Source organism: Schistocerca cancellata, chromosome 7, assembly GCF_023864275.1.
Source record: "Schistocerca cancellata isolate TAMUIC-IGC-003103 chromosome 7, iqSchCanc2.1, whole genome shotgun sequence".
Classification (NCBI taxonomy): Eukaryota; Metazoa; Arthropoda; class Insecta; order Orthoptera; family Acrididae; genus Schistocerca; species Schistocerca cancellata.
In genome coordinates, this window is record NC_064632.1 from 259,323,423 (window position 1) to 259,337,449 (window position 14,027).

Consider the following 14,027-nt stretch of genomic DNA (forward strand, 5'->3'; position numbering starts at 1 on the left):
TGAAAAAGCACTACCATTCTCTGATTTCAGTAATCTGGTTTCATACAGACTCATCATTTACCTCAACAGTTACAAGTGCCAGAGTATTGTATGACAACATTTAACCTAAATGCTTTTGCTAATACATTGTTAAATGGTCTCCCTTTGATCCCACAAATACTGTTACACAGAAGAATAACGTCTTTTCTTGTATTTCTAAACATTAAATGACAACCTGATAATGATTACTGTGTCATGGCAAAGTTTAAGGACATCCATTTTCTTCCTAGTTGGGTGATGTGCAGGAATTACTGCAATGCAAGTTGATGGATTATTACATATTTGATTATTACTTGTTTTTGTACTGTAGAGCAGATACAAAATCACGAAGGGATAAAACACATGTGAGTGATTGTACCTCATTTTGTAAATATCTGAGGCACTCATCTTTGTAGCCAAAGTCCCTAAGTGTTCACGCTGGTGATTAGAAACCTGAAGATGAGGGATGGATGGACTTATGGGGTTAAAGGCACCAAACTACGAGATCATCAGTCCCTTAATTCTTTGAGTGTCAATCTAGGAATAGTACCCAGAGACGAAGGACAAGAAAGACAAATCCCAATTGACCTGACTGCACCTGAGAAGCATTAAGGTGAAGAGATAGATGCAAATAGAAGTGAGAGAGGGATAAGAGGATGGAGGAAGGAGAGTTGCACTGCCCAGAAAGCAGGTGGAAGTGCCTGGTACGCATTATGGAACTTGCCACGTGCTTTCTGCATCCGACCAGTGCTTCCACACCCTCAGTTACCACAAGAAAACTTGCTACATGGGCAAGATAAAATCTCAGGAAAGAGAACAATGATGACGAGTCAGTCAACCAACAACAGATGTAAAAGAATGCAAAGAATCGAAAAAGTAGGGACGGCTGGAGCCAGGATGGGCCACAGAGAAAGGCGGACATGGACTCCTTGGGTTGGAGCAGGCAATGGGGCACCCCTCCAGTCCCTCAAGCAGCCAACATGGTTAATGTGCCCTACATAACAGATAGAGCAAAAATCAGACACTTTGGCATTGTTGCCACTAGCACCAGAGGTAGTGTGCCAGCAAGTTTAAGATATCGCTACAGGGTGACCAAATTACGGCAGTCCAGTAGGATGTCTACCACCATGAGATGGGCACCACACAAACAGTGGGGCGGATCCTCACATCAGAGGATGTGGTCACGAGTCAGCCAAGTGTGGCCAATGAGAAGCCAATGGAGGATAGTGGATTCCCTGCGAGAAGCACAAAGGAAAGACTGCCATATGGTCGTGGTCTCCTTTATGGTTCACAGTTTATTCGGAGAAAGCAGGGATCACCAGTCCACATTCCAAGCCTCCAACAATTGTTGGTGCACAGTTGACCTAATGTAAATTCTGGTACCCCGATCTCCAAAGTAGGCATCCTGGTAGCCAACTTCGCCAACTGGTCAGCATGTTCATTCCCTGGAATCTCAATGTGACCAGTGGTCCGTACATAGATGACAAAGCATCCAGAATAGTAGACGTCATACAGGAGATCCTGGATAGTCTCAACCAATGAGCATCAAGGCTAGCAATGATCGACAGGCTGAAGACTACTAATGACATCACTACCGATCAAGGATGATTCGCCAGTGCAAGAACAAAGGTGGCTGAGGGCTTGAGCAATGACCACCAATTCTGTAGTGAATACACAACATCCATTTGGCAGTGAGTATAGTTCACTGCACCTTACATGTGTGTATGCAAAACTGGTTTGTCCATTAACCATAGAGTTGTCAGTGCATTCCATGTCTGGGCCTGGAAATGCATCAGGGACATCCAGGAACGGGCAGTGAAAAACCATACCGTTTATTGAGCCTTTTGGTCCAAAGAACCAAGGATGTGGTACACACCATGGTGCTGCATCCAATTTCTCCCTGATGTGAGGCGATAGTAGGGAAAGATGGAGTTCAGTGCAGAGACTCTGTAGGGATTGTGACTGTGACTACAGACCTTGACCTCTGTTGTGGGAGGAAGATCTCGCTACCAGGACACACTAGTCTGGAAACACAGGGAAGCAGAAAATGTGTATTATATAGTTGAGAAGCAGTCATTGGTGCCTAATGTGTAGGGGAGGGATGACAGCCTCCACGAGTAGACTGCTCACAGGGCTGGTCCTAGGGGCACTTGTTGCAAGACAGATCACACAGTGGTGTATCAGGTCCAGCATCTGCAATACTGAAGGTGATGCTGAGCCATACGCCAGACTACCAGAATCAAGAGCTTTGTAGAGCAGTCTGCACCCTAGCTGTCGTTACAGAGACAGTGAAATCCTGAAAGTTAAATAAATTTGTGTTATAAGTACTTAGTGGGCAAGGGAACACTAGATGGTGACAGAAAATCCCTCAACAATGGACTTTATGCCAATGTCGCAGATTAAACTCCAAATATTTCCACAGTGTCTAAAGGAAAATGGAATGCAACGCAGTTCATGCTTAAGTGTATATTGTGCAAAGACATTGTTCTGGGCAGTGCCTTCGGTGCTGTTTGACAAAAGTATCCTTCTTGCTGATATCAGGTTACACAAACTCTCTTCTTTCTCACAGTAAACAACAAAACAAACTTGGTGCTAACTACTCCACATTAAGTCATCAGTCAGCTACACTCAATGTGTACACTTACAACACAACACACATTTCCCAGGTAACAATTCCACATGAGTTTGCTTTTTACCACAGCAGAGGTAACAACGGTACCCCGGATGGAGAGTGTGACCGTTTTATTGTTACTGTTAATGACTTCTATAGGTTGTGTTTGCCAAACGGGATAAATTCACTGTAGTAGTAAGTGAATATTCCACTACTTTATTTTCCCACATAGCAGCTCTGCAGAAAGGTTGACTGGTCTGCTTAGTTCAAACAGAAATTGTAAACACCACTTCCAGAGAGTACAGCACTGAGAATGCTTCCTGAGAGACACTGTTCTAATATAGAACTTGTGTATGTTCCCAGCAAGTAGCTAATATGCTGTTTGAGATGGTGTAAGTAATAACACCACCATGATGTTCTGTTGGACCATGTCTCATCCAGAGAAAACCACTGTCACATTACTGTCAACAGTGATGCCCCCCCTCCAACACAAACACTCATCTAACATAACCTTTCCCATGCCACAGGATCATGCCTCAGTAAAATTAATAAAAGGCTCACTACAGTTGGAAATTAATCCTGTTTCTTATATAGTCTTACCAACTAGTTCATGCACTGACTGCTTTTCTCATAATTGACTTTACAATTTCTAACTATGATTTTTGATATTGCAATTCTACACTCAAGTGCTGGGCACCATTTCTATTTACTTCACTCCACTGAACTCATGAAATTTCTGTCATTGTGTACATAGTATACCAACCCGTGGGAGATGGATGCAGGTGAGCTGGCATGGGCATCACGACAGAATAATGCAGAACACTGTCTTGGAGGGTGCCCACAAAGTGTTGTCTGGGCACAGCCACTGAACCAGTGTTTACCTGCTGGCAGTAAAAGGCATCGCCCAGTAGTCCTTATGTGGACATCAACTATCTCAGACTGGGCCTTTGCCTCACACCATTCTCGGTTTTCTATGTGCTTAGTTTATTTTGTCCCTCACACTGGTTTCATTTTGTTTGCCTCAGTCATCTCTGCAGGGTGTCAGGGTGTTCGGACTCTCTGCTCCCTGTGGATTGACTCACACATCGAATTTAACTTCCTCTTCCCTAGTTCAGTTCCCTCGGCTCATAGTCAAGCCCCCATCAGCTAGCATAGAAATACTGTGAGCTGACACGGATCTGCAGCATCGTCATGCCTGTGCAGACACCAAAGTAACAACATAAGATGCTCTTAACACTTCTGACACTTTTCTTTCCCATGGTGTTGAATTGTAGTCACCATGGACCCATTGACACGGATCTGCAGCATCGTCATGCCTGTGCAGACACCAAAGTAACAACATAAGATGCTCTTAACACTTTTGACACTTTTCTTTCCCATGGTGTTGAATTGTAGTCACCATGGACCCAGCATTTTTGCAGTGATGGTAAGAGCAGTTATGCTTCTAGAAACAGGCAATAGATTCTGCAGCAGGATCTGGTGTAGGAATTACTAAAACAGAATACAGAATTGCTCAGTATGCAGGCCGCACTGGTGGCAAGTCAGGCCCTGCATATATGCCTTCTCCCATGCCAGTCCTGATGCTGTTGGCCAGCATCAACAAGTCTACGGAAATTTGGGAGAATTGCCTGTGTCAGTTCTTGCTGCACTGACAGGTAAGGTATATTACAGATTCAGTTAATAAGGGCAGGATTATAAGAAATTGTGCAGAATTTGAAGCCCTCTATCGAGCCTGAGAAACCTAACTTTGAGGATCTATGTCATTTGCACATGCAATAGTTTGGTCATCAAATCCATATGGTGGCAATATGATTACACTTTACACAAGAACGGCGGAGTTTCTGACATTCCAAAAATAGCAGAAAGGGGTAATTTTGACCCTACATAATATATTTTCATATTTGACTAAAACAAGTGATTTTTTGTGTTTGTTAATCCATACTTTATTTGTAGTAATCACAACAATAATTTACAATTATAAATGTCGTTGTTGTCGTTGTGGTCTTCAGTCCTGAGACTGGTTTGATGCAGCTCTCCATGCTACTCTATCCTGTGCAAGCTTCTTCATCTCCCAGTACTTACTGCAACCTACATCCTTCTGAATCTGTTTAGTGTATTCATCTCTTGGTCTCCCCCTACGATTTTTACCCTCCACGCTGCCCTCCAATACTAAATTGGCGATCCCTTGATGCCTCAGAACATGTCCTACCAACCGATCTCTTCTTCTGTTCAAGTTGTGCCACAAACTTCTTTTCTCCCCAATCCTATTCAATACTTCCTCATTAGTTATGTGATCTACCCATCTAATCTTCAGCATTCTTCTGTAGCACCACATTTCGAAAGGTTTTATTCTCTTCTTGTCCAAACTATTTACCGTCCATGTTTCACTTCCATACATGGCTACACTCCATACAAATACTTTCAGAAATGACTTCCTGACACTTAAATCTATACTCGATGTAATTATAAATAATAATTACTAATTTATTTGAACACCAATGTATCATACAAATTTATTGTTGCTACTACTAAGAAATTTTTTAACTACAGATTTTAATTTGTCAACTATTCACACAACCTTCTAGACACATTTAGTATATTTGGCCCATTTCACTCTCACATGTATTTTACAAACAGCTCTGTATTACTTTTCACTCAAGTCATCTGAAGCTGCTAGACACATTTAGCACAAGTGATTTCTGTTTTAGGCGCACGTTTTCTGCACACAGCTTTGTGGCACTTTACACAGTTTTCGCTGGTCTTGTTGCCTTTGCAGAGGCTGATTTGTCACTTCTTCTGCTTTCTAGGTTATTTCAATCCCATATCCTCTCCCTTTGCCTGATGTTCTTGCTGTTTCATTACCTTGAGTTCATTTGCCAGTTGAAGTATGAACTTCTTCCTTTCCATTTTCTTGTTCATTACTACGTTATAGATGACCCATACATTTATTGCTGCCATGCCCAGTATGTTGTAGAAGACATGCATTGGCCATTTCCTACATGCAACCTTCATAGTATATTTATGGATCATTTGACAAACCACGTCCACCCTGTACTTTGTTGCATTGTAGAATGTTATGGTTTCAAGTTTTTTCTTTCCTTCCTTGCCTACTTCAACATGCAGCACACTCAGAAGAATGACATTTTTATTCTTCTTTCCTTGGTATACAGTCAAGGTGCAGTCTGTGTTGCCACTAATGCACAGTATTGTGGTGGAGTATTTCAACAGTTGGCTTCCTTACTTCATCTGATTTCACAGCAGATCTTGTTCATTGTACCAATTAATGAAGTTTTCTTTTCTTTGAGTTTTTTTAGCAAGTTGAAGAAACATAAAGAAGTTGCTGTGGTCACATTTCTTCCTGGATTTACAAATGGCTCCATGCCACGCAGAATGACGTACTCTCCAAGTGGTTGTTTCTCTCTATGCGTGTCCTCTGTCTACTCATTGGCAAGCATAAGCAGTGAGATCTCCTCTCTCCTTCAGAACATTCACAGCTGGCCACCCTCCAGGGGATGAATAATTTCCAATCTCCCACATGGTTCCATCCCTTGCAATCATCTTTGTAGACACTTCCAACTGTACCTGCTGTGGTGAAAGAGGTGATGATTGACGTATATCAGCATCTGAATCCTCTTCCACTAATCGTCCCTCGTTCACAATGTCTTCATCTTCACTTGTGTCAGGTACATAATCATCATCTTCTTCATCAGTGAAGTCAATTTCCGATTCAACTTCAGAATTCTCTAAGAGATGTAACACTTCTTCATCAGAAAGTCCACGCCGACAATACATGTTCGAAAACGTGTTTCACCGACAAAGGCTGCCTGAGTGACACAACGTAAGCTCTGCCAGACTGGAATGTACAAGTGCCAAGTTGCAACAATGAGGAGCAACTGCTCTGCATTACTGCTCACTGTTGCCACTGTATTGTTGGATAATTTATTTATATTCAGAAGAGAAATTACAGTGGGATCAAATTGACCACTTCCACCATCCTAGGTATACTGAATGAAATGGCGAAGAAAATTAAAATATTTTGTAAATACTAAAACATCTTCAGAAAAAGGAGAAAAATTAGAAAAGTCATATAATTTCATTAACAAAGTAAATAAATTGGATATGACAATGAACGAAAAGTGTATGACAGGTGTCATTTTGACCCCTTCCGCCGTTCTAGTGTTAACAAGCACCACAAGTGCCCTGGGCAGTCATATGCAGTGTGCATCATCAACCTGCAAGGTCTCTCACACAAGTGTCACTCTGAGTGTTCCCAATGTGTTACCTTGTATGTGGACTCGCTAATTAGGGATGTGATCATCTGGTTAACAACAGATCCCAAGGTCCAAACTAGGGCATTAGCATTGTCCAACTCTTCTTTGGCTCAAGTTGCTAGATTGTGGCATAAGATGAACTTAACAGCAGCAGCAAAGAACATACTGTCTGACAACTGGAAGATGGTAAAGTTAAACATGCATGGTAAACAGCCCACAGTGCCCCACAGGATGGACAAGGTGGCACTGCCTACTGCTGAGCCACTATACGTTGACACCGTCGACGATTTGAATGCAGTGATATTGTGGTGCTGCCTGTCTTCAACTGCATCAGGCTTGGCAGGCTCAAGTCAGTCAAAAGTCCCAGTGTCACAGTCTACCCTTGTGGCATTTTTTGGGTTCTCGGCATTGCTCTCATTTCGCACCTTTTTCCGGTCATTGGGCAAGCCTGCAGTCCTGCGCCAATAGACAGTTGATGCATATTCGAAGGGATTGCCCACATGTTGATGCCGCGTGTGAGGTTGTGCTACAAGATAAGCCATTTGGCAAAAGTTTGTGACAGTCGATGAGCTGCTGGACAGGTGTCAAAGGTGTCAACTGTTTTCCCTCGACTCGGAGGCTATCTTTGATACCTCACAAGTTCACCCCCATATATTCTGCTTGCATTGCGGGCAACCAACTGAGTTTCAGAAACGGGAGCGACAGTCAACCTAATTAATTTACATACTTATGGGCTGGTAGGCTGCCTTGCATTCCAATGTCCACTAGAATAAGTTGTGGCTTATAGTAAACAGTGCGTTCATTTGTGGGACCAAAACTCTGTCTCTGCTCATTATTACAATGTGGGATGACAACGTACATTGTTAGTGGTTAATTGCCACAAAATATTTTTGGGTTATCATTTACAGCACGGTGACCGTACGCCATACGGGTGCAGCTGCCCTGACGTTGGCGACGGCGCCCGTATACCGTACGGGCGAGCCTTTATTTGGCTCTGTAAGCGTGTTTAGCACGTCTCCGAAGCAGTTTCATCAACTAATGTGGACGTATTTCGTTCTTCTTCCGCAAGAGGCAAGCACTTATCGGCTATCTCATCCTGGGAGCGGCTGTGAGCACTGCAAAGTCGAAGTTACGTGCAGTTCATTCACAGGTGTTTACGATCGTGAAAATATCGAGCAGCGAGTTGGCGGAGGCAGAGATCTTAGATATTCTTTGTGGAGATGAAGGATCTGAAGTTGATGATTCTGAAAAAGAGGATTCGTACTCTCCAGACGAAAGCACAAGTGACAATTCAGGTATGTATATGTCTCAATTGTTCATAAAGTGAAGAGCCCGTTTGTCCGAAAAACTTTGAGTGGTGGTAAAAGCTGTTTTTCCACTTGTTTATAGTGTCAACTGTCAACAGTTTTATTTTATATAAAGAGAACACTAGGTAGAATGTATTCCTGGTAGACTTTATTCACAGAGTGGGGAAGAAATTGCCTGAGAAGGGCGGAAATATTTTTCAGCAACAAGCCGCTTCATCCTCACAAATTGAGAGGACATTTGCAAGGCACTTTCCAGAGAAGGTCCCACCCACTGCAAACAAGGTGAATACTACTAGGTACTGCAAAGTATGTTCAGACAGGGGGAAGAAAGAGACGGGTAAGCGCATCATGAAGGAAGTAGATGGTGGTGCAAGGACTGTGGCGTTGGCCTTTGCGTCCCACAGTGTTTCCAGGATTTTCACACGAAGGCTAACTACATCTGAACTATTAAAATACTCTAGTTTACAGGTACCGGCAGTTAAACAGTCAAGTGATATTTTGTTTTAAATTTAGATACAGTAATAATGGCATTACTCAAGAGAGAGATCATGTAAAACTTTTTTATCCACGATATTTTTCTGTTTTCTTTTTTAATTATAACACCCATTTCTATTTTATATTGGAAAATAAACTCACTATCATGTAAAGCTCTTACTTTTTCCTTTTAAATGATGCAAGAACCACATTCCTATCATTTTCCTGTTCTTTGCAATCTAATTTCAAACATTCATTAAATATGCCAGTTCACAGCCAAGTGCCGGGTGTAAAGAGGGCAGCGTTGAAAGTGTTAAACACCTTTTCTGTTCCTGGTTTCCAGATAGTTCACTAAATATATTTAGTGCCTCAAGCAGTTTTCTTTCAAGACTTGAACTCTTTACTACAGTCGTACAACCAGCTGCTTGAGAATACCCTGGAATGGGCAGGCAATTTCAAGGCATACAACTCCCTTAAACAGTCAGCAATAACAAAATTTTGTTGCCTCTGCCCCATTCCCTTCACCATATACAACAAGGTCAAGGCCAAGTTGCACTGTTGGGTGGATCTCAATGTCATTTGTCCTATTTTGGTGAGCCATTGGGCCATTCCTTTGGTGGTGATTCAGAAACCAGGTGGCACCATGCATCTCTGTGGTGACTTTAAACAGAGCCAATGCACAGTTTGTTGTGGACTCGTATCCATTTGTGTGGCTGGAGGAGTTGCTGGTGAAGCCAGCACTTTTGCCAGCACTTTTCTCGTATCAATTTGTGTGATGCATACCTACAATTGCCGTTGGATGTCACTTCTCAGAATTTCTTAGGGTTCACCACTTAACTTTAGGCTCTGTCAGTTTAATTGTTTGCCCTTTGGAATTTTGGATCTGCCAGGAAATTACCAGTGAGATTTGGAACACTTGATTCAGGACAATCCCTGTAGTGTAAACTATCTTGATGACATCTGGGTCATGGATTCCACATAAGAGGAGCTTTTACAAAATTCGCAGTCAGTTTTCCAGCATCTTCTGGTGAATGGCATTCATTGCAAACTGGAAAAAAATGCTCATTTTTCCTGCAAGGGTGCATTTCTTGGGAAATGTGCTTATCAAAGAGGGCATCTTCCCTACTGATAAGCACATCAAAGCCATCGTCAACCTGTCATTGCACAAGAACCTGATAGAGCTGCAGTTCTTTTTGGGCACATTTTCTTTTCATGTTAAGTTTATTCCTCAGGCTGCACAAATCCGACAACCTCTTAACCGGCTTTGGCAAAAGGGCTTCAAATTAATGTAGTCTGAGGACAATGTCAGCGAGCTTTTCAGTTCTTCAAGCAGTGTTTGTTTCCACTCCCTCTTTGGTTTCCTTTATGTAGGGTAAACTGTTAACCATTGCCACCAGTGTGTCCCAGTATGGCACTGGTGTGGTTCTGGCCCATCGGAACTCAGATGTCACTGAGCAGTTTATCACTTATACATCAAAACAGCCTTCTGCAGCAACACGTAACTACTCACAGGTTGAACAGTAAGCACTGGTGACCATTTTCAAGATGATACCACAAATGCCTGAAGTGATAATTTTGCAACATGAAGTCACCCAAGCAATTAATTCTACTCACAATTGGAAAGCCCCTGGAAATGATAAAATAGCAAATATCTTGCTACAGAAGTTCACCTCAACACATTCACATCTAACTAAATTATTTAACAATATGAATATAATAGAGGGAAACATTCCACGTGGGAAAAATATATCTAAAAACAAAGATGATGAAACTTACCGAACAAAAGCGCTGGCAGGTCGATAGACACACAAACAAACACAAACATACACACAAAATTCAAGCTTTCGCAACAAACGGTTGCTTCATCAGGAAAGAGGGAAGGAGAGGGAAAGACGAAAGGATGTGGGTTTTAAGGGAGAGGGTAAGGAGTCATTCCAATCCCGGGAGCGGAAAGACTTACCTTAGGGGGGAAAAAAGGACAGGTATACACTCGCACAAACACACATATCCATCCGCATATACACAGACAAAAATGTCTGCTTGTGTCTGTGTATATGCGGATGGATGTGTGTGTGTGTGCGAGTGTATACCTGTCCTTTTTTCCCCCTAAGGTAAGTCTTTCCGCTCCCGGGATTGGAATGACTCCTTACCCTCTCCCTTAAAACCCATATCCTTTTGTCTTTCCTTCTCCTTCCCTCTTTCCTGACGAGGCAACCGTTGGTTGCGAAAGCTAGAATTTTGTGTGTATGTTTGTGTGTCTATCGACCTGCCAGCACTTTCATTTGGTAAGTCACATCATCTTTGTTTTTAGGTATATTTTTCCTTCGTGGAATGTTTCCTTATATATATATATATATATATATATATATATATATATATATATATATATATATATATATATATATATATATATAAAAACAAAGATAATGTGACTTACCAAATGAAAGTGCTGGCAGGTCGACAGACACACAAACGAACACAAACATACACACAAAATTCAAGCTTTCGCAACAAACTGTTGCCTCATCAGGAAAGAGGGAAGGAGAGGGAAAGACGAAAGGATGTGGGTTTTAAGGGAGAGGGTAAGGAGTCATTCCAGTCCCGGGAGCGGAAAGACTTACCTTAGGGGGAAAAAAGGACGGGTATACACTCGCACACACACACATATCCATCCACACATATACAGACACAAGCAGACACACACTCTGCTTGTGTCTGTATATGTGTGGATGGATATGTGTGTGTGTGTGAGTGTATACCCGTCCTTTTTTCCCCCTAAGGTAAGTCTTTCCGCTCCCGGGACTGGAATGACTCCTTACCCTCTCCCTTAAAACCCACATCCTTTCGTCTTTCCCTCTCCTTCCCTCTTTCCTGATGAGGCAACAGTTTGTTGCGAAAGCTTGAATTTTGTGTGTATGTTTGTGTTCGTTTGTGTGTCTGTCGACCTGCCAGCACTTTCATTTGGTAAGTCACATCATCTTTGTTTTTAAGTATATTTTTCCTTCGTGGAATGTTTCCTTCTATTATAACCATATATATATATATATATATATATATAGTTATAATAGAAGGAAACATTCCACGAAGGAAAAATATATCTAAAAACAAAGATGATGTGACTTACCAAATGAAAGTGCTGGCAGGTCGACAGACACACAAACGAACACAAACATACACACAAAATTCAAGCTTTCGCAACAAACTGTTGCCTCATCAGGAAAGAGGGAAGGAGAGGGAAAGACGAAAGGATGTTGGTTTTAAGGGAGAGGGTAAGGAGTCATTCCAGTCTGTATATGTGTGGATGGATATGTGTGTGTGTGCGAGTGTGTACCCATCCTTTTTTCCCCCTAAGGTAAGTCTTTCCGCTCCCGGGACTGGAATGACTCCTTACCCTCTCCCTTAAAACCCACATCCTTTCGTCTTTACCTCTCCTTCCCTCTTTCCTGATGAGGCAACAGTTTGTTGCGAAAGCTTGAATTTTGTGTGTATGTTTGTGTTCGTTTGTGTGTCTGTCGACCTGCCAGCACTTTCATTTGGTAAGTCACATCATCTTTGTTTTTATATATATATATATATATATATATATATTTTTCGGCCCTCATCTAAAGTTATGAGTCTGATTGAGCATCGAAGATTATTTGCTTCACATTCTACCCACCAGCAATAACAAGTACTTTCAGTTCCACAGGACAGCTCATGCTGTGTCTCGATCATAACAGCTAACGCTCGTGCGTTTCCTAGTGCTGCAGCGGCTACCAGCCACCGGCCACCGGCCAGACGCCACCCGCCGCCTGAAATCCAGTGCCGCCCATGTGAATGCGGCGCGAAGATGTCAGTGTATGTATCTACTGTCATTTTCGAACTTGAAGTTCTAGTTATCATCTTGCAGTTAAACATTGGATTTTGCATACTTGAAAATCATGATCTACTGTTAAGCACTGTAAAATTGAGTCGCAAATGGAAAAAGGTGTAACATCTGCAACACAATATTTACTTTTGGTATAACAGAGGGGTGAATGCAGAGGAGGCAGCTAGAAAGACTTGATATGCGTGTAGAGCGAGTGCTTTTGGGAAAAATACGCCAGAAAAAGATATTCTTGTTTCAACAAAGATTGTTCTGGCATGAATGATTTTCCACATTAAGGAAGTCTCGACTACTGATATATGTGATGGATTACCATTTAACCATCATGCGACATTTGAATTCAATGGGCAAAGTTCAGAAGTCTGGTGCAGGAGTACTGCATGCTTGAATTCGTAACAACTAAAATCAACAGAGTGACTATTATTGAACGTCATCAGGTCGCTCATTGAGCATTCCTATGCAGTACTGTTACTGGTGACATGTTATGATGCCTTTATCGTTAACTTCCTACGAAGAAATAGAAGGCTGAGTCCCATCAAAAGACATAAACTCGAGGAAAGAGTAGTGTGAACATAATATTTTATATCTGATAGCTCCAAAAGTGTGTTTTGGGCTATGAATTGTGCCCCAAGGGGTGTGTGCATCACAGCTGGAAAGGTTTGGATAATGAGTCACTTGACGACTAGAATGTTCAGGATGGAGGAACATACACATTCTTATAGCCAAATGAACCTCTTCCAATAATGCTGGAAGCTCATTTTCAAGGAAGTGTAGACAACTGGGTCCGGCAAGGACCAACATACGAAAAGAAAATGCATTGAACCCAGCTATATGTACACAATAAAAATTGGACACATGTTACATGGCATTTTTTCTACAATTTGTCTATACTACCACCTCCTACAATATTTACTACTCCTACCGAAACTTTCTGTATACTTCTTCGGGTCTCGATGGATCACCGAAAGTTTTCAGCGCTAGACGCATGTCATCGTCCGAACCCTCGTGGGAATACAGTGTGGTCACAAGCGAGTGGAATAATGAACCCGGGGGAGGGAGGTACTGCGCATGTGGTATGCAGCAAAGATGGGAATCCGCGTCTGACAAGGAGGGTGTGTAGATAGGTGTTGCAGAGAGGTTGGCTGCTGTGTCCCGACAGTGCCCACCGTCGGAGGTTCGAGTCATCCCCCTGGCATGGCTGTGTGTGTTGTCCATAGCGTAAGTTAGTTTAAGTTAGATTAAGTAGTGTGTAAGCTTAGGGACCAATGACCTAAGCAGCTTGGTCCCACAAGATCTTACCACAAATTTACAAAATTTTAAATCCAAAATACTGCATCTCGGTTCTTACAATAGTGCAATAGGTGCGCACTGGTTAGATGTAACTGGAGAGAGACTCCAACTCGGATTGTGGTTAAGGGTGAATCCCAAGCGTATGGCTACAAAAAATTAGGAGCGGAAACTTAATGTCGTTGGAGCCTTAT

The 14,027-nt window shown here is 42.2% G+C and overlaps 1 protein-coding gene across 1 annotated transcript in view; it reads right to left on the reverse strand.

The window, feature by feature from the left end:
• LOC126092181 (uncharacterized) overlaps positions 1 to 14,027 on the reverse strand; it is a 216,064-nt gene that overhangs the window by 33,771 nt on the left and 168,266 nt on the right. The window lies entirely within an intron of this gene.